The sequence below is a fragment of the Aythya fuligula genome, chromosome 4 (genome assembly GCF_009819795.1).
Source record: "Aythya fuligula isolate bAytFul2 chromosome 4, bAytFul2.pri, whole genome shotgun sequence".
NCBI lineage: Eukaryota > Metazoa > Chordata > Aves > Anseriformes > Anatidae > Aythya > Aythya fuligula.
The window spans coordinates 69,332,105-69,353,186 of NC_045562.1; the positions used below are offsets into that span (position 1 = coordinate 69,332,105).

Genomic DNA, 21,082 nt, shown 5'->3' on the forward strand with positions numbered 1-21,082 from the left:
AGGCAGCAGTAAATCGGGGCTGGGTTCCTCACAGCGCTGGGGATTATGAGGCACCGCACCGAGCAGGCCCTGCCCTGACAAGTGCTGCCCAAACACATTCCGCTGCCTCGCTGCGCCTGACTCACGGCTGCTTCTGAAAAAAACTCCCACAGGAATATATATATATTTTTTTTGAGAATAACGTGATTTATTTTATTTTATTTTTTATTTTTAGCCTCCATTTTGAGAGGCGGCAGAACATGGCACCCCTCCCGACCCCCCGCGGGACGCGCACCTGAAGCGCCCCAGCGGGCTGCCCGCCTGAGGGGGGCAGGCAGAGGGCGGTGTAGCCCCACGTTACGCGGCACCACCGCCGGGAAGGACCCGAAATAAAAGCGGGGGGAGCCTCGCGGTGCCCGGCCCGCTCCCTCCGTGCCCGCCCAGCCCCGGCTGCGCCCCCCCAGGGCCGCCTCAGGAGCCGCCCCCCTGCCCAGGGTCCGGCCCCGCCGCCATGACGGGGCCGGCGGTGCCCGCCCCGCCCCTCGACATTGCGCATGCGCAGAACGCCCGGCCAGGCTTCGCTGCGCCACGCGCGCCCTCCTTGCGGCTCCATCCGGGGCCGCGATGACGTAATGGGTCTCCCCCCCCTCAGCGGCTCAGCCAATGAGGGAAGGGAACCGCGCCGCCGCAACGCCTCCTGGGGGCTGTAGTCCGCGTGCGCACTCCCCGCCTCGCTCCGCAGCGCGGCCCCTGTGTGGGCGGGGCCGCCGCGCCTCGCCGCCCTATGGCAGGGCGGGTGAAAGGTCCGCGGGCGGGCGCGGCAACCAATGGGAGCGGGCGGGCGGCGGGAGGGGGCGGGGCCAGCTGTGTTTTGTTCAATTGCCATTGAGGAGCTCGGGCCAGAGGCGGAGGGGAGGCGGCGCGGTCGGGCGCAGGTACCGGCTGCAGGGGGGAACCGGAGAGGCGGCGGGGGGGGCCTGGGGGTGCAGCCCTTGGTGGCCGTTAACGGTCGCAGCCGGCCGTTAACGGCCGTTGGGGTTAGGGCTGGGGGCTGCCTGGAGTTTGGTGGGGAAGGGGGCCGGGTGGCGAGGCCTCGGCTGCTTCATGGTGTTGGGGGGGGGAGGGGGGTAGAAAAGCCCCAAATTAAAAAGAAATAAATAAAATAATTAACAAATTATTTAATAGGGATAATGTGGGTGTGCAGGGCTTCTTCGTGGTGGGGGTGCGGACCCCCCCCCCCCGGGTGTCCCCGCACCCCAACCATCACGGGTACCCCCCCCCACCCCCCAGCGCCACGATGCCTCGAAGATTTAAAAAAAATAAACTAATTCCTGAGATCTGCCGCTAAATCGCCGCTTTGTGCCATGCCAGCTCTTGCCCGGGCAGCAGCACGGCTTTGTTCGGGCAGTTGGGCTCCAGCAACGGCCCCGTTGCCTGCACGGCCCGCAAGGAGGCCTGGATTTACCCGATTTGGGGGAAATTAGGGCTTTTATGGGGGGAGATCCCACAAAAAGCAGAGGGGCTGGGTGGTGCAGGTGACCCCCGGCACCCCTTAGCATCGCCCTTGTGGCAGGGCTCTTGAGGCTGAGCCCTTTTCCCTGCAGGCAAACCACGCACCCTAAAGGCAGCCCCCACCGAAACCCCTCTGGGTGACAGCACCCCAACTTTTGGGGTCCTTTCACAAACCCAAATCAGCCCCGATAAGGCACCGACTTCCAACACCAAGGCCCGGGGATGAGCTGAGCCAGCTGGTCACGTCTATTTTCTGGTCCGCTGTGCTTACATTAAAATTAGAACAGTTATTGCAGCCCTCGCCTTGCCTCCGATGCGGGCTGCTAGAGAAATGTTTCCATCGTAGGCTTTTTTGGCAAGGAGCAGGAAGTTTCTGTATGTTGTGGCAAGCTGAAATATTTCTTCTGTGGGTTTTAATTGTGAATAGGCTGCGCGCTTCGAGACAGGGTTATGAAATCTGGAGGGCAGCGTTTCCTGAAAGGCAAAAAAAAAAAAAAAAAAAAAAAAAAAGAACTTTCCTATCGCGGTGCGTGACTTGAGATCTGCTGTTATTGGAGGTGCAGTGCTCATAATCAGGGCAGGAGAGATTGTGTCTGTACAGTTATGGGACTGCTGAGAACGCCTGGCAGACATCTCCAGGGAGGCAGGAGGTTGGTATGTATAGGGATCTAAAACACGTCCCAGGTAGTTTTGTGTGAGGTGGTTTCCATATGGTTAGCATTGAATTCCTAACTAAAAAAATCACTTTGCTACCCATTTATGCGGAATTTCTGGGAAATGCTCTCAGTCCAATATTTTTAATCTTCTCATTTGTGTTAGTAACTGCTCTTCATCGCATAGAACTGCAAGCTGGCTGTTAGACAAACTTAAAATACTGATATGCAGGATCCCCCAATGATATCCTGAGAGGATATCTTGTGCTGGGGCAATCTGTCTGTCCTCTAGCGGCCTGTACCTGCCAGTGTGTAACCCCTAGTTATTGTCTCTTAAGTGGAAGAATTAAAGCTGATTAAATCACTATATGGGGATATTTTACATTTGGGGTAGTTAAACTTCCCTATTTCCTCTTGAAAGCTGTGTTGTGCAGGCTGCTGTGATTAGGAAGGAGGAGGAGGCTGGAAGAAGAACTGTTTGTATTTGCAACATTTGAGTTAGCTTTTGGAGGCTTAGAGTATGGCATAAAACTAAATTTATGGAAATGTGGTGGGCAAATAAACTGAAAGCCTAACTTTATTGAGGGATCTTTCAATATATTGCATTAGCTGTTTTATTTTGGGTGGTTTTATTTCTCTGTGTAGGATTTATTCTTTTCCTATAGGAATTCCTTGGGAGTCTGGTAACCATTATTGTAGCTCCCTCTTTTAGTTCCTTGCCCTTTTTCCCTTTCCTCTTCTTTCTCCCCCTTCCTCTATTGCCTCCCCCCAATCTACATTCCTTTGTGCTAGCAGTGATGATGGCAGTTCTAGTCACCTCCTGTGGTTTGATAGATTATTCCCTTTAGAAACATGTGTACTTAAAACTTTCCAAACATGATTCTTTTTTTTGCCCCTACACTTTTTAGTTACTGGCTCTGAGTTTTTGTTTTAAGAATTTGTCCTTTCTGGTTTTGCTTTGAGCCTTCTTAAATAGCAGTAAGAAGCCTTATTAAACCTTTAAGGGAAAGTATTAGTATTTATGTTGTGGTTTTCATTTCTTCTTGCATAGTTTGGAGGTGGTAATATACACAGCAGTTTTGCCTCCTGGCAATAGTGAGTTTCCTTCTTGTCTGCAAGCATACAAGTTGAGCTTTTCTTAGGAAAAGTCTTTGCTTGTTTGAAACTTTATTTCTGTAAAATAAACTCGTTGGGCTATTTTTAGATTACATTCTTGAGATCTCTAGTTAATGTAAGAATTATCTTGGAGCTAAAATGCTCATAGGACCTAGTCTTTAGTCTTGTACAACCTACAGAAATTTAAAAAATTACATTTAAGTTCATATTTCGGTAGAAGACTTAAATTCCTGTTTGCTATAGGGATAGCTGCAACTCCTGTTATTCATATAACCTAGAATAAAAGCTTACTGGGAGGTGGCAACCCCAAAGCTGTGAGGGCTTTAGGAACACTCCTGAATGAGTGAATGGTAGGTAGCCTTCTCGTTAATTGCGGGGAGGAAATTCAAGGCTAGGAAATCAGCTACCTGGAGTCAGTGTAGTGTACTGCCTGATGGCTTCCTGGCAGGTAAGTTGTTTGAATCGATCGACTGCATGCCTGAGAGATGGCCATTGACAACTTCACTTTAGATGTGGCTAACGAGATCTGTGCCATCAGTGAAATGCTGCAATCCAGTGAGGCAGTCTGTATAAAACCAGTCAATTTTCCAGAAAATGGCCTTCTTTAAGGAGTTTCAGTTGCTCTCAAAAGGGAGGTGGGGGCTATGTTTTTAACTCTAGACCTATTTTACATTTTTTTTCTGTGATATGGCTGGGTAGTGCACTACTCTGCAAGCATAGAAAAATCTAAAATCAAGCTAACTGTCATCTCTTTAATATTGCCTTTTTTATTTTACTACGTGTGCTGTTTTTTGTGTTTCAGTCATTTTGGGAAAATGATGTCATCGACAAGCTGGCAAGAAACTCGTGACTTAATGCATTGTAGTGGGCAGAGATGCCTTCTGAAGGCCCTGCTTCTGCTAATTGACAGGCTGGGGTGAGGTAGTAGGCCAGGTTGTTGCTGCATGTGTGATCTGGGTTACGGCCGTTGGTTTACTGACAGCAATATTTCTTTATGCAAACGGTTGAAGATCATGCTTTAGAATGCATAAAGTCTTCAAGTTACTTTATATAAAGAAAAAGTACCGAATTATATAAAAAATATATAATTGGCTTTCTGCTGTTTGTACTTGGTTATATTTTATTGAAATGCAGGCCATCACTTAACGCTATGCTTGTTGATGCTAGCGGTAAGATCAAGGGTTCTGATTACCTAATGCTAGCATCGTTGCTCTGAATTTGGTATGACAGCACTGATTGAAGTTCCCATGAAAATTAACCTCTTGTATTTAAGTGCAGGGAAGAATACTTGCAGTGGTGCATCAGATTGCAGGCCTAGAGCTCTGGAGGCGCTCAGAGACCCTTGCCCGGTGCCAGCGATGGTAATTGCCCTTCAGCGTGTGTAGGTGTGTCTGCAGATGGAGCTAGGAGTGTGAAATCAAACAGTATTTTGCCTGGAGCTGTCATTAGAAGTGTCATTTGCAAAACTGTCTCTGTATAGGCAGAAACGTGTGTCGTTGTGGGAAAGGCATCTGAGATGGAAGAAAGCTGTTCCTGCATTTGCTGAGCTTTAAAATTGGAACCCAGCTGCTACAGGAAAGGGTTGATGAAATAACTGCAGCAGCACTGTCTATACCTTTACTTCTGTGCTGAGATCTGCGATGCAGGAAGGCAGAATCTGAATTCATTTTTTTCCTGAATAATCCTTGTTTCTCCTTAATAGCCCCCAGCTGGCCCAGGGAGTTGTCTTGCATTTCTTAATGCATTTAAGACTTACAGGTTTACGAAAGATAAGTTGTAATTTGGCAATTTCTATGTAAAAGCTAAAGTGAGTTATCTTTAAAAACAAACTAGCTCCTCTACCGTCCTAAGGAGACCTTGTACAACAAGGCTGTGGCTCCTTTCTACTGTCACCTCCCCTTGAGCCATGAGTAGGAATAATAGGAACTTCTGTTGGTGTTATATTAACTTCAGGTCTGTAATTTGCATCTCAAATAACACTGAACAGCTTTAATGCCTTTGAGGGGTTTGGGAGGTTTTTTTAATTTGTATGGTAAATGTGTTTTTTAACTTAATTGAGCAGTTCAAATTATTATTACAGCATGTTTAACTTTTCTCCGTGCAGCTTATGTTGAGGTAAATGGAACTAAATCCTTGATTTCAGTACTCTGTGCATATATTACTTTTTGCCTTAATTGTGGCTTTAGATTTCATAGTAGTAAAGTGTTCTTATCTTGCTCACATTTTGTATGGTTACTAGTGGATACTTTGTGATGTTTGGGTTCTTTATTCTACCCATCAAAGTTTGGATATAGGGCAAATTCTTTTAAAGGCCACTGCTTCCTTTCACTCCCCATTTTCCCACTGACAAATGCACTTGCCTTTCTTTGAGGTTTCTGTTGATTTGACCTATTTTGTTTTTAGAGGGATGAGAACTTCACGTATTTAAGGAAGAAGCAAAAAGCCCATATGTCATTTCTTGATCAAACCCTGTTGCAGTATCAACTCCTAGAGCCCAGAAGTCACGTGCAGGATGTGAAGAAGGCTGATTTGTTTGCTTGGGGTCTGTGGTACGATGCAGAACATGATTCAAACCCAGAGTTGTGGAAATGTGCTTGAGGCCGGATGGCTCTGGATCTGCAGGGTGCTGGCTCTGGCAGCTCGGTGTTCCTTAGTCAACACAAAGACAGCCACTGAGGCTGCAGGTGATTTTCACATCATGGCATGAAGCAGCTTTGCTGTCATAACGTAGGAGACATCTGTTCTGTGTGCTGTTTGAGGGTGTGGTTTGTTTTGAAGGGATGTACTTAGGTACCTGGGATTGATGTGTATGCCTGTAGTTTTTTTGATAAACTGACATTTAGAATCTTAAAATCCTATTTTTTTTTTTTAAATGAAGCAGTAACCTTTTTGCTTATCCCAGGCTGATACTAGTGGCAAATGATCATTCATTGTCCAGTTTGGAATTGAGTATAGTGATGTGTAAGCATGCTCTAAGACTGCTGCTGTGCTCCACAGCATAATTTGATACGATACTTAGTGAGGAGGAGAGAGGAGTAACGAAAACATTGAATAACTACTGCCCTCATTGGCTAAAACATGGCATATATCTCTTCAAGTGGGGAGGGGAAAGAGCGTGGGTACCCAAAACTTGATCTTTGCATTTTTTGAAAAGGGGTTTGAAGTAAATCTTGATGAATTTGATACATGTTGGTATCTTGAGGGGTGCTAAACTGAAGTGCTGGGGCTTGCTCTAAGGCGCTGTTGAAAGGCAGAGCTGGTTAGAAGATACTGCTGTGAATTTTAAGGTTAGGCTGCTCACTTCTCAGTATGTGTGGTAGTCCACTTCAGCTTAGCTATGTGTCCTTGCATCTTCTATTAGCACTACATCCTGACCAGGGCTGTCTGCTCCAGTACTTGAATAAGAAATTTCTGAACTCTTGGGAGGGCAAGGTGGACCGTTGCTGCTCTCATGTTTCACAAAAATCTGTTCAGAAAAATGGCATTTAAGCAAATCAGACTAGTACCTGGAGAACTATTTGTACACTGGAACGATTACAGAGAAGAAAAAAACATGGTATTTTGTGTGTGTGCTTCCTAGGTGTCTTGTTTGTGCTTGAGCACTTGGTTCATTTTTTTTTCCCCAGTTTCATCTTTTTCCAGCTTCACAGCTTTGATTTTTTTGCAGTTGAAACGTGAGCGTGTAACTTATTACAGGCACAGACTTCCTCTGACTGGCTGTAACTAATGTTCCCTGCATCAGCTCCATGTCTGCAGGATTTTGGATCTGTTTTTATTTTGGAGTGCTTGGTTTGCATGCAGCACTTTCCATAGGCAGGAAGCTGCAACCAGGCCTGAGGCTACAGCTGCAGTGGAAGGTGTGTGCGTGTGCTCTGTGAGGATGCCTTGTGACACCACATCAATGGAAGCTCGTACATCACCAAAATGCTAGTTCTAGGTTGTCAGCAGGGTAAGTACGCGTTGTCCTGGAGACATCTGATCTTGGATTCTGTTGGCCAGAGCAGAAAATACCAACAGGATACTATAATGTTGATGAAATTCTCATACTGCTGTGGGAGATAACTAGACTTGATTTATTTCTGCATGAGGAAGGTATAAGGCAGGTGTGACTCTTCTGTTGTACGCTGAACTTCACCTAGGCAAGCAAATGGTAAGTTAGAAATGTCTAATGGAATCTGTTTGAAAAATCAAGGCTGACTTCTAGCCCATTCAAAATAAACCCCATCTGTTGGATGATGAGCAAAGACAGTATTGTAGCTTGAAATTGATGCAGCCCTAAAAAGGGCTGAAAAGGATGTGGGCTGGTTGTGAGCCTACTGCCCTGTGACAGTATTATGCATCTAATGTGATTCAGAAGAGAAGTTGAGCTCAAGTTTCTCTCCAATTCAGCATTTTGCTGTCCTTGGCATTAAATCTCCTTTTGAATATGGAACTAGGCATCTCTGTCACTGCAGCTCAAGCTTATTGCCTAATACCCTGGCCATGAGGGACAGCTATTATTTTCCCTGTAGTAATTTTTTAAAAATATTTGAACTGTTTTTTTGTTGTGTTCCTGTTTTCTTGTGTTTTGTCTTTGTGTCTTTGCCTTGTGATGCTGTTGACCTAAGTAAGGCCGGCTTCCCAAGAGGCCACGTTGTTTTCAGCTCTAATTACTCTTGTTCTTTTCTAAGCACCCAAGTTAGCTCACACTGGTCTTCAAGTGTGGTGCTCAAAGCCCAACTTTGTGCTCCAGCTGAGGCTTCCCTCTGCTGAGTGGAGTAAAAAGACTTTCATAGGCCCTGCAGCTGGCATGCTTGTTGATGCATTACCATGCATTAGACTTCATTGCAGCAGCCCAACATGCTTTCAAGGTCAGCTTGTTGATCCAGCATAGCCAACAGCTTCCTTATGAGGAACTCACCTTACTGTTTGCTTGGTTAGTTGGGTAATGCTGCCTGAACATATCTTCCATAATTGTACCTGATACCTTCCACAACAGCTTCCCAATGTGTCAGTTGTGCAGAATTGTAATTGCCTTGTGGTTCTTCCTACCCTTCTCCTGTTGTCCCAAGCCCACTCTTTCTCATTTGTTGCTGGCAGTGAAATCAGTGAATTGGTCTCCTGCTTGATGTGTTCCCCCATGCACCACTGGTAAGTGCTCTCTGAGCATGGCTATCCAGCAAGGCTGCTCTCACTGTAAAGCCTTTACTTGCTTGCCAGCATCAGAACTCAAAGAACTGAAGTGTTCAACTAAGCCCCAATACAGGGATGTCACAGCACTTATATCAGGTTCCCTGCACCCCTTCCCCTGGGGATCTGCTGAAATCCAGGGGGCTGGAGACCAGTCACATGAATTTAACTTTATTTTGAAGGCACAACTGGGATGAAAGGAAGCTTCTGAAACTGATGTCCAAATTTTTATTTTTTTTAAAAAGTGATCTGTTGCTGTGTGGGCTCAAATCTACCACATACCAGCCTAATTCTGGTATCTTGCAAATAATTCCAGGTATTGTAGAGTCGCTCTGAAGTCATCTGTAGTTACGGTTGTTTTAAGCTTCCCATTATTTAGCTGAATTCCTCTTGCATCACAAGCTAGGCATTGAAGAATAAGCCCCACTACTTGGGGCTGACTTTTTAAGGTACTTTTCTTGGATTAAGCATTTGCTGACTTCTCTGTGGGGGTAACTTTCTCTTTAAAATCTTAGCTCTCATGACATCTCTCCTGCCTTGTTAAATCCTAACCTGATTGACATAGGGAATCTTGTACTTCATAGAGGAGGGCTTCTGTGAGTCTTGTCTCTGTTAGGGTTGTTTGACGCAGCTCTGGAAGTACTTCTCATTGTTCTTCCAGTCTCTGTAAGCCTTTGAAGTAATCTGCATCCCTGTTTCCAGCTACTTCATCAGCTTTGCCCTAATCGTTGCACTGTTTATGGTCTCTACATGTGCAGCAGTTTGTCCTCATCACCCGGATATAGTCAAGTACAATTAAAATTTTGATGTATTTGGTTACAAGGTGTAGTTATTTCTTGTTTTTTTACCATTGCATGCTCCAAGGATGGATGTCTGTCTCCTTAGATTATGCTACAGTCTTAAATTTAAGAGGAGGCTTAAAAAACCTGGTAATTATTCTCCAAAAATGTTTCATGTTTGTGTGTACAATACTAGCTAAGACCACTTCAGTGATCACTTCTAACCCCCAGTGTGCTGCCAGAAGTAAGGCAACATCTCTTGGAGTTCAGGGCTGAATGCAGTTTGGATGGTGAAATGTTTATTAAATATAGCTGAGGTAGTTAATAAATATTTGTATTTTGATTAAATAATATATAGGTTTTATGTTTAAAAATAAGGGTATTTTGTTTGTTTATTTGCATAACAGTAGCTTAAAATAAAATCACTACATTACCTCCTCAAACTGCTAATATAGAAACAGCTCTGTGCTGTTATCCCCAAACTTTTTTTTTTTTGCTGTGGAGTAGTAGAACTGAGAAATATTCCCTCAAAAAGGTGGTGTTGTGCTGGGAATGGGGGTGTGTGTAAAATGGGGAATAACACCGTGCTTACATACAGCATTTGTGCACTCACAGTAAGGAATATCCCTGTTCCTGTCCTCGGGTTAGTTGCCAGCGTGAGATTTACTTGCTTGCTTCTAACACCTCCAGCTGAATTAATTGCTCCAAGCTCCTTAGTACTTGAGATACTTGGATTTTGTTGGGAGGATGCTTTTTTCAGGTTTACTTAGCTGGATGCATCCTGCTGTTGGTGATGCTGTTAGATAAGTTTCGCTGTGGAAACTGCAACTGAGGTTGGTGCAGTGGGAGCTGTGTGGGAAATGTGTTCAGAAAGCTTCTCCCAAGGTGGGGTAACACTGGGTTGTGTAAGGCTTTTCTGTATTAAGTGTAGGTGCTCAATTTCTTGTAGTGTATTCAGCAGCAGAATACCATTTATTCAGTCTAAGCTTTATAGTCTTCTAGGGTGCACTGCAGATAGCCTTAATATACACATATATACCAAAAAATGATTAATTTCACTGTTTTCTGATGTGGCAAGACATGCATAATTCTTCAGATGGAAGTGAGATTAAATTTAATATACCTTGTTTGACAAAGTCTTTATTGAATTAAAACTACATTAAGTGAACTGGATTAATTGCAAAGCAGCACTTGGGTTTCAAATGAACTGAATTGCAAACAATATTTGACCCTAATGATCTTGACTGCCCGTGAGCACAATTTCCAGCAGGATTTTATAACTTGGGAGAGAAGGCTGGGGGTGACTGAGGTCTTTTCTTCCCTCCTCCCTGTTTCTCAATCGAGCAGGATCAGATAAAAACCAAACCCATTTGTAAATTCTGAACTAACTGTTAAACTGAACAAACTGAAGTAAATGCTTCCTGCACCTGCAGAATAAGCTGCAGCTGTCAAAAGCTTGTTTATCACTGGCATACTCTTTGGGTCCAGGTGCTCAGCGGTTGACTTTGCTCTATCTCAGTGGTTTGGCATTTGAGAACTTCAGCAGAAAACGTTTTACTGCCTTATACAGACTATGGCATGTTTAACCTTTGCTGGAGTGAAGATGCCAGGATCTCAGATGTAATTTCAGAGGCATATTTTAAAGTGTTTTTAGATAAAAGCACACTTTTATCAGTATTGAAAGACCTCATTTGAACGGCTGAGAGTTTTCAGGTGAAGAACTGAAAGTACAAGCTTGCATCTCTCTTGCTGTTGACTTCATCTGATAAAATCTTTACTGTTTTGTCCTTCAACTTGGTTACCAGAAGCTGATCTTGTCGGAACGCAGTCATCACTAAACCTAGTTGCCCAAGTGAGAGGGGGACATTTCCCTTCTAAACACTCCTGCTCCTGTCCTCTCTCGCAGTGCTGCCTGTGGATGTGTGCTTGACTTGCTAGTCAAGCTATTTACCAGCCACCATTTAAAGCTGCCAGACTTATGTCCTAATCAGTGAAGGCTGGAACAAAAGGCCCTTCCCCTACTTTCACTTCTTACTTGGCTTTTTTTGACACAAATAAAACTGAGTTATTGTGCCCTATACTATGTGAAGTACAACCCATAATTTATACGTACTGGTTGGCACCTTATGTGCACTAGCTTTCCATACAGGAATATGGTTTTGCGTTTGGGCTTGGTACCCTGCACTGAGTGAGTAAACATGATTTGGAGTCCTAGAGACTTCACAGAATCTACTTTGGCAAATGAATCTCTGCACAGACCTTGCTTGTAGAATGAGTGACTCATTTGTTAAACAGCTGATAGTGGTGAGGTAGTGCTCACTGAAGAGCCTGAGATTTTCCACCAAGCAGCAGGCTGTCTTTCAGTATTAAAAAGCAAAAGAAAAAAAACTAATTCAAGTTCTAAGGGTGTTAATTTTCAACTGTTTTTTTTTTTTTTTCTCTGACTTGGCATAGCTGTCTTCTCTTACATGGCGTAACTTCCTTTGTCACAGGAAACTCAATTCAAGTAATTATTACAAATGCATTTCCTAAGTACCTGCTGCAGTTGGGTACCTCTTCATTTGTGTCTTTGAGCCTGTAACAGCATTTTCTGATTGCAGCCTTCAATTGCACACTGAACAGCTGGACGCACGGACAAAGTTCCTTTGCTTTTGGAATGATCTGGTGAACTGGGAAAGCTCAAGCTGCATAGCTCAACTGAATTTGGTTTTATTGAATATCTTAATAAGCATGGCAGGAGCGATGTCCGTGATTACACGTCAAGCACCATCTGAACTCAACGTTGAAAGTGCATGCAATATCAATGTCTGTACTGCTTTCTTCTTTTTATTTCATCGCATGACTATAGTGAACTTTAATTTATGGTCTGCTCATGCTTTGAGCATTCGTGGACTGTTCCTGAAGGCTCATGTTGCAGAGCACTATATACACGTAGCATGGACCTACTCAGAGACATCAGTATTCAAAAACTTACAGGGATGTGCAAAACAGAAGTAGAAAACGACCAAATCAAGGCAAGAAATGCAGTTTAGCACAGTAAGCAGCACCAGCAATGCCAACTTCAAGCCAGCATTTAGTTTTGGTATCTGTAATGTGATGTCTGACACCTGTGTTACAAACTGCTTAAAAGCTAGGGACTATGTTGGGTTTTTCTGAGCTCTAATGGAAGAGGAAGCAAGATGGGTGTTACAAAACCTGGTCTTTCAGTGTGCTGCCTCCTGAAGCTCTTGAGGTGGTGTCTCTCTTGTCAGATTAATTAGTTTGAGTAAGAAGTTACAGATGGCCATGATGGAGAACAAGTTTGTGCCAGGAAAGGGGACTTGCTTTGTTCTGCAGCATATCTCGTGTCTGCTCAGTGCATTTCCGTGCTCTTTCAAGATAAATGATACGCAAGTTAAAGTTAAGGTTTTCTGCTATAACTTGTGTGCAAGCTTGTAGAAGGCTTAGCTGTTGCTTATCTCTACCTGTAACTTGCTTTCTTCTCCTAGACTTTTGGGGTTTACATGAAAATGCAGTGTATTTGTCACAAACTGCTAAAATAAGGATACACATGTACTTGTGCTCACTTTGTGCAATTACAAAATGACCTTCTGGAGAGTTGTAATTTTGAGACAAAGACTGAAGCCTTCCTAAACTGGGTGTAGCACTCTGTGTGAGGGAAATCCTGTCCTAATTCTCCATATTACGAGTGGTGAGGCTGGGGAGAGTGCACTCCATGTTGTTGTAAGCACTGAGATGCGTGGATATTTACAGAACACTGCTAAGCACTTGAGTTCTAAATTTAGCAGTATCTTTAATTCACCAGCTGTACTATTTACTGGAAAATATTTGGACTACTGCAGGTTCCTTGTTTTTAACTTTCATGCTTGTATGCGGGCTAATGTTAGGGAGACTTCCCTGTGCGCAGATTATACAGCTCATTAGATCTCTGAAATGCCATGAAGTAGCATCTCAGCACAAATGTTTTTCACCTGGCCTGAGGCCTACAGCAAGAACATTTCACACTCGGGATCATAAAAACAAACTTACTAGTTGGGCTTTTTATTTTAAACAAATGAACCAGATGTCTGAAATGCTTCAGAATGAACCCGAAGGCAAGTAGGAGGAGGTTTAATAGCTGTTTGTTTTGGGAGCAGGGGGTATGGGAGAGATCTGCATAATCCCTCAACACCAAGCCCATGGGGTCTGCTAATATATCTGATAATACACCTTACTACTGATTTTGGTCTTTCATGGGTGTGCAGCAAACTCTGTCGCTGCCATACAAGTTAGGGGTCAGTGCTATGTGTTCTTCAGTCCTGTTCTTAAAGCATATGCCTGTGTGACTCTTCTCATTTTAAGTGTAATCACTAAAAGAAGTAGGTGATACTATTACTTACCTTTATTTTTTCCCCTGCCTTTTCTCTAATCAGAGTGAAGCAAGTTCTGCAGTAGTAGGGCTGGTTCATCTTACTACTTTCCACAAGCCTTAGAGTGAAATAGTCTTCTATGTCTTGTGTAATCTCCATCACTTGCTTTAGTGGGAGCATGGTGGATTTAAGTTGGTGTGCGTATTTATTCAAGCACTAAAACTGTATAAATTAATTGTAGTGAATCTCAGTTTTGTATCTTACTAGGTGCATTGTATGCTTGATCCATTGTTTTTTAAATAGAATAAACAGGATTCTTCTACAAACACTATGTGGAGAGGGACCTGAGCTCGAAGCTTTCAGCAATGTTACAGACTGTAAGTAAAAGTAATGCTCTTTAAGTGGTGCTTGCCCACTAGGTTTTGATTTGAACTACTTAAACAGGCAATAATATCTAGTTTGAGCTAGCACGGTCTTAAACTGAATGTGCTAACAGTCATTATTTCATAATTATAGCTGGAGCAAAGGGCTTGGAGTTCATGTGTAAAAGCCTCAGTGGAGCAGGCTTCCTGTTCCTCAGCACTATATGGGACTGTGTCTGTGCTTTCTGCAGTCGTGCTGAGAAGGAGGAAAAAGTCAGGCTTGCACATCACAGGGAGGTGAGAGGTCATGGGCTAACGCTGATAGCAAATTCAAATGCAACTCCAAACATAGATATACATATCCTTTAGCAAAATGATACTTAAATCCTTTAGCAAAATTAATGGAAGCCTTGCCTGTATTTAAATAGGGGTACATTATTTTAGAAATAGAGAACATAAGTAACAGACCCATTTTGGTATGGGATCAGACACAAGGCACAGCTCATCTGTTCTCCTGTCTGACAAAGATACTTCAAAAGATGGGGGATAACATCACATCTGTGAGGTGAATGTTTGTCTTCCTCAAGTCTGAAAGACGGATTTAAATCTGGGAGACTGAGACTTCATACTGCTGTAAGCTGGCAATAATAAAAGCTTTAACCTTTGGCATTGGGTTGAGTTCTTCACCTTAGTTTTATGTGGTGATACATTACCATATGACCTGGAAAAAGTCTCTTGAGCTTACTTCACCCCTGCTTCCATTGTTTTGAGAAATACGTTTCATAACATCCCCCATCTTCGCCCTTCCTTCTCCTTTCTGGAAAGAGACTTTCTTCCTGATTTAAAAATAAACCCAAACCACCTGATAGTAACTTGAGAAACGAAGGGTAGTATTTCTTACAGACAACAGTTCATTTTGTAAAAGAGTAAAATATTCCATTTCTAAATCAAACTTTATGAAAACAGTTTTAGGCCTTTTTTCTATGTATTTCTTGTCCAAGCTGGACGGATCCTGCCTGTGAAGGAGAAAGTCTGTGCTGAAGTATCACCTTTAACCTCTCTCCAGCACATCATCTGGCTGTGAATTTTGCAAACTGGAAACCACCACCTTAAGCCAGGATATTCTTTTTAGTTTAATTCTGGTGCTTCTGCTTGCAGATTTTTCTCCATCTCACATGGGAGCCTTTGAACAAGGTCTGTTTTTTCAATCAGAAAACTCTGAGTACTTCTTGTTCCCTTTGAGTTCAGAGGATTTGCCAAAACATGTTGCATTTTAAGTAAGAGTCCAAAGGCTGAATTTGATGGTTTAGGCTTTGCTCCTTCCTCATAGGAGCTCTCACATCTGAAGTGTGGGGTTTAGAGTATAAATAAATGTATGGGATGCGGTCTTATTTTAGTAACAGTTCGTATTTTTGTCAGAGCTGTCTCAGTGACCAGCTGGTGTTAGAAAGGTGATGCTTTAGGATCCAAATGCAGTGAAATTGTGGGCTTCGTTATGACTTTTTGCATTTGAGGCAAGTGGACCTAGTATTTATTTTTTTTTTATCACTGGAGGCAATAACAATCCAAATCCTAGTTCTTCAGCCTTAGGATGCTAAAATACAGTCCTGTCTTGCATGTTAAGTGAGGTATGTTCTGTGGACTGTTTTGAGCTCCTTATATTGCTTATGCTTCCTGAGTGTGGAATATTTATGAAACCTGAGTCTAGTGTCCATCTTTTAATATAAAGGATGCCTTCTAGCATATTTTTCTTGTCCTTTTTTTTTTTTTGTGGTTTTCTGGTGGAGTTGTGGCAACCATAATCCAGGCTTGAACACCTCATAGTGTTGAGGCTTTCTTCTAATAAAAACTGACTTACAAAAGAATTGTATAGAGAAAGCTGAGAGATTCTGTAGCTCAAGAAGTATCTTTTTAGTCTTTAAAAAAAATCTCTGAATTGTAAATGTTGGAACTAACTTATTTGGCTTCGTTCTGAATTCTAGCATGTGTAGGGGGTAGTGTTGGTCCTTGCCTTTTTTTGTCACATTTGAACTCTTCAGGGAGCACTACTGTTTAAACAGGATTGCTAGACAGTTGTGTAATGATTTTTATAGATTACAAACTATGGTTATAAACCATACTCTTTACCCCCCTTTGGATCAGAAATGTAACTTTATCAATCTAACACTATTTTTCTACTTTTTGTAGAGTACCTCAGAAATCATCAGCACAACAGGGTGCTAGTTAACTGTATACAAAGAGAGGACCCCTTAAGCATAGCATACTAGAATAACCTGGAAATTGGGGTGCTCACCTCTAGTACCTGTCCCCCTGAAATGCTGATGAATAGTTTGATAGTTGCAGGAAGCTTTCTAATTAAAGCACTAATTTAGACTTGACTTGGAATTTTGGAAGGCTTCAAAATAACCACTGCAGATTAGTGCTAAAAAGAGCAAAAGTCCAAATTTTCCTGAAATGCGTGCTATCAAGAACCTTTCTGGGCTAAAAGTTGTTAATAATAGACTTATGTTACAAGGAATGCTTAGCCTCCCTGTGAACCTCTTAGCACTGTGGTAAATGTGTCATTTTAAAAGTAGACTGTGCTCTTTTCATTTGGAAGGCAGAACTTTGCATTGCAAGAAACCAGATATTCTGTAGTTTCTTTCAGATGTCATAAAGTATCAGTTTAACACTTTCTAAAAAAACTGGTCTTGTAGTTATGCTTGAAGCAAGACTAAGTTGGGATGGGACAGACAATGTTCTGTTAAAAACTTGATTGGTTTTGCGTGATGTTACAATTCTGAAATGTTTCCTGGATGCTGTGGAAAGTGCCAGGAGGCAAAAATCACAGCATCTTTCATCTGGAGTCTAGTAGCAAAACCATCTAGATCTGGAGTTAGTACTGCTGGGGTGATTAGCTGCTTTGGCTTGCTGAAGCAGAGATAATATTTTAAAGGACCTACTTATCCGAATTGGAATTTTGACTCTAGCTAATCCTTTTCTTTTGCTGGGAGCTGGCTAAGTATGTCTTTATGGGATTGCTGGTAATAAGGGCTCCATGTAGCTCTCTGAACAAAGAATAGGAAATAATATGAAGGAACAGAAAAAAGGTAATGACCTACACTCTCATTGGGCAGTATTAGTCCCATAGGCAGAACTGTGGAATTACAACCATCAAGAAACACCTACATTAGTGTTATGGGGAAATCATCTAAAATCTTGTGATCTTTTCTTTATCCAAGATGGAACTTCCAGAGACAGAGAAGAAATTGTTAGAAGTGTTTCAAACAAATGTAAATTTTCCCAGCAAGATGAGCTGTTGCTGGAACATTGTGTCCTGCAGGATGCAGAGGAGTAGGAGTGGGTTGGAAATGAGTCTGGCTGCCTTGTTCTCTTAGAGCCAAGAAGAGATTTTTTTGAATTGGCTTTATATTCTTCAACAGGACTTTTCATCGCTTTGAAAGTAGGTTGTCAAATTGGATGAGCCTCTGGCATCCTCCAGTTGACTGTGGGGGAGAATCTGTATTTTTAGTATTTTTCCCAAAAAAGACCCTGGTGACATCACTGAGGAGATGCAGAATTTGTGGCATGCGCAGTTTTTTCTCTGCCCTTAATTTTGGCAGAGATGTTGCAAGGCATTACTACTTGTGCCTAAAATTTAAGAAATAAAACCTCAAAACCTCTTTTCTTCAATAGTACTATAGAAATAAAATAATAAAACCTCTCTTCTTTAGTACCGTACAATAACAAAGTGCATTCTTCTCAGACTTGAGAATATTTGTGTTGTACCACGGAACGTTAAGTCGGAGATAATGGTGATGCTGATTCCATCACAGCTCATTCTCAATCTCTGAGGAATGTTAGCTTTGGCTTGCTGTTATATTTGGAGTCTTTCTGTATCCCGTTCATTTTATTCCTCTCCATTAGTCTGTCTTTTAGCAATGAAAACAACTTCTCTACCTCCACCTCTCTCACCTCCCACCCCCTAGCTTAGGGCCATCCCAGTAAAATGAAGTCTTTTCCAGGACAGAGGGAGGCTAATGCCTTTTGTCATGCATATTTGTCTTGGATGGCTCAGCTTTCTCACTTCTTACCTAATCAGGCTCCATTAAAGGATGGTGTGCTAAGGAAAGGATGGCCGTAATCTTGTAGGACCTGATCCAATTTGGACCTCCAGGAGCTGCTATTATTACCTTGAGGCTTGGAGGGTCTCAGCAGCTGAGGCAGGCAAGTTCAGACACTACCTGTCTAGTGTTGGTGACGGCAGAGAGATGCATGTTTGGGTGTGCTTGTGGCTTGCATAGGAAGCAGGGCATGCAGTTGCAATGGCAGACAAAACTCTATTGTACTAAGAGCTGTGCTGTGAAGCAGCTGAAGAAATGCAAATGCAGCAGGATCCACGTTTCCCTAACAAGGATGGTCAAAGGGTTTTCCTATTACTGAAAATCCAATTAGTTTGAAGTGCCAAGCAGTTTGAGAGGGATTCAGCCTGATGAGTGTAAAGGGCATTATAAGGAGAGACTGGAAAAGAAAGTTAGCTGCCTTTAAACGATTCTGAGAAGAGCATGGCTGGAAAAAGTACGTAAAATGAACAGCTTACTCTCTATGTGGGTACATTAAATACATACCACAGTAGAGGATTTTTAAACAAACAAGAAAGCTACCCAAAAATGCAAAAATACCATGATGAGCTTTCTGTAGCGTATGGAAGGTAGAAGGTATTCAGGGTCAAGGTCTTGTAAGACTTGAAAATACTGTAGTACAGATATATTAACGAAGCCTTAAAATAACAACACAGTGATGCTAGAGTGACCTGTAAAAGTCTCCTGTTTACTAATTAATAGCCAATATTAGCGAAAATAAGAGAAGCAATTCCTTGTGGAGCATCAGTAACTCAGCTCCAGGGAGCTAGGCCTTTGGCTGCTGAGGCTGCAGGGCAGGCCTCACATCGCTTTGTGCTTGGTTGGGCTGGTCAAAGGGGTATGAATTGGAAAACCAGGGCTAAAAGTATTCAAACCTTGCTTTGGAAGGGGAGAGCTAATTCCTAGCTACAGGATAATCTGTTTGGCTTGGTGTGGAAAATGCTAATGTCATCTAGCTTTCCTATTATTCTCTCTGAACCCGTAGCTGGGCAGGAACCTCAGTCAGCAGTGTCAGCTTCCCACAGCGTGCCCACACAGGCATTTGTGTCCAGTTCATGGCAAACCAGGCCGGGGAACTGATCCAGCTGGAAAACCTTCTTTACCAGAGAAGAGGAAGTTTTTTTTTTTTTTTTTTAATCTAGCTGTAAAAATGCCTTGATTTAGTTCTCTGTAGTAGCACAAAGACTTGTGCCATGCTGGGGGTGACAAATAGCCAGAGGAGGCAATGTGTTGGCAGTTGCATAGCTGAGTGGTGGTGGCTAAGGCATGTCAAGGTATATCAAAGTGCAACCTAGAACAGCTTTCATCTATAAAATGTGGAATTGGCTTCCAAAGCATGCTTCTGATCTGAACTAAAATTCATAATCTTAGTTTGTGCTTAGTATTATATTAGTATAATTGATTAGTGTTACCTTTTCATTGAGAAATGAAATGCCCTGATGGGAGGAGCAGTAGAACCTCTTTGGTGGAGCATGTCTCATTTTAACACAAAATGAAATACAACTGAGTCGTTAAAATGAGAAGCATTTTTGGGGTTCTCCATTTTGCTTGTGTTCCAGAAGAGAGGACAGCACCCCCAGAAAGGGCCTGAACAGTTGCAGCTCTGGAGTGTTACTTTCAGCATCTGGCAAGGTTTAAAAATGTGGATGGTAATTCAGTTTGAATCTGAAAGCGCTGTGCCTCCCCATTATCCTCTCATGCGACTGAATGTGTTGGCTTGTTAACTGAAGATTAATACTCCTGCATCTCTTTTCTTATTTTACTTGGTGTTATGCACACTTAATTTTCCAGTGAAATGTTTGAAGATTAGAAGAACTAGGCAAAATACAAATACATTATTATAGTTAACCGATCAAAACCTTGTTCCTACTCTGTTTTTGATAGCTTTATTGGATTTGCTTTCTTTCCTTTGTGGGGAAAAACTCAAAAGCTTGATGCTTAGTAATTAAACACCTGCTGAACTTTTCAGCTGTTTCTTTATAGTAGCCTCTTAGCTGCAGAAATCCTAATCCTCAAAATGAATTTGACAGCCTTTGTGCCAGTTACTGAGTTCCTTGGTTTCAGTGTATATTCAGTCTGTATAAAGACAATTTTTGACCTCCAGTCAGCCTTTTTTCCACTTTTATTGGGGAATTTCTAGATCTAGTTGAAACTTGACCAGATTTTAAAGGGACATAGAAGTCCCTTTGCATTATAATACACCGTACCGTTTTGTTTGCACATTTGTCCTTCAACTTGCTTACCATTTCATGAATCACACTTTCCATGGCAGATGCTTACTTTGGAAAGGGTTCATGTAATTTTTACCACAGAACATGAACTTGTGCTTTTGATATTTGACTTGGTGTAATTTCAGAACAAGATGTGGTAAATATTTCAAATCTTTGGGTGCTTTCCGGAAAGATAGGATATATTCAGTAAAAGTAGACCAATGGAGACTCCAGAAATCTGGGTAGCATGTATTGTAGATGAATGTTTGTAAGCATTGTGTCTTGTAGTAAATGAAGCTAGGCGTAAGTGAGGATGAAAGATGAACAGAAACTAAGATTTTTCTGGGGATAGCTCTGAGGCTAATGGGAGACCAACACAACTGACAAGGTGAAATAATGTATGGCTAGCATATGAAATCATATTTGAGGACGTACTCAGAGGCAACAGGCTTAAAAGATAATCTAACAGTATCATTAATACCACTAATATCTTAAAGTTTAAGATGGGTTTAACTTGGGTCATGGACTCAAGTGATTTTTTTCTCTTGCTACTACCAGTTATTTAATTAGTCATTAAGGAACAGTGTGGAAACAATGCAATATTTTACACAAACATTCATTTTAAATGATTTTCTAGTATTCTTCTACTATAGATCTTAAAATCTAGCAAAGGAAAACAAACTTCTCAAAGATTTATTGTGTTGTTTGAAGTTGGCAGTGTATGTGTATAGATTCCTTTAATTCCACGAAGATAAATTTGGTCATGGAACACTCAACCAGTTTGTCATGAGTTGGGTAAAGATGTTTTTGGTAATGCAGCAAGGTGATGTCA

General features: G+C 42.3%; 1 protein-coding gene across 2 annotated transcripts in view; it reads left to right on the forward strand.

Moving 5' to 3' along the window:
• The first annotated feature begins 867 nt into the window (after positions 1-867).
• Positions 868-21,082, forward strand: part of FAM53A (family with sequence similarity 53 member A) — a 68,811-nt gene continuing 48,596 nt past the window's right edge. For both annotated transcript variants that reach the window (XM_032186549.1, XM_032186550.1), the window contains exon 1: positions 868-914. The gene's annotated coding sequence lies outside the window, so the exon portion shown is untranslated. The remainder of the gene's footprint in view (positions 915-21,082) is intronic.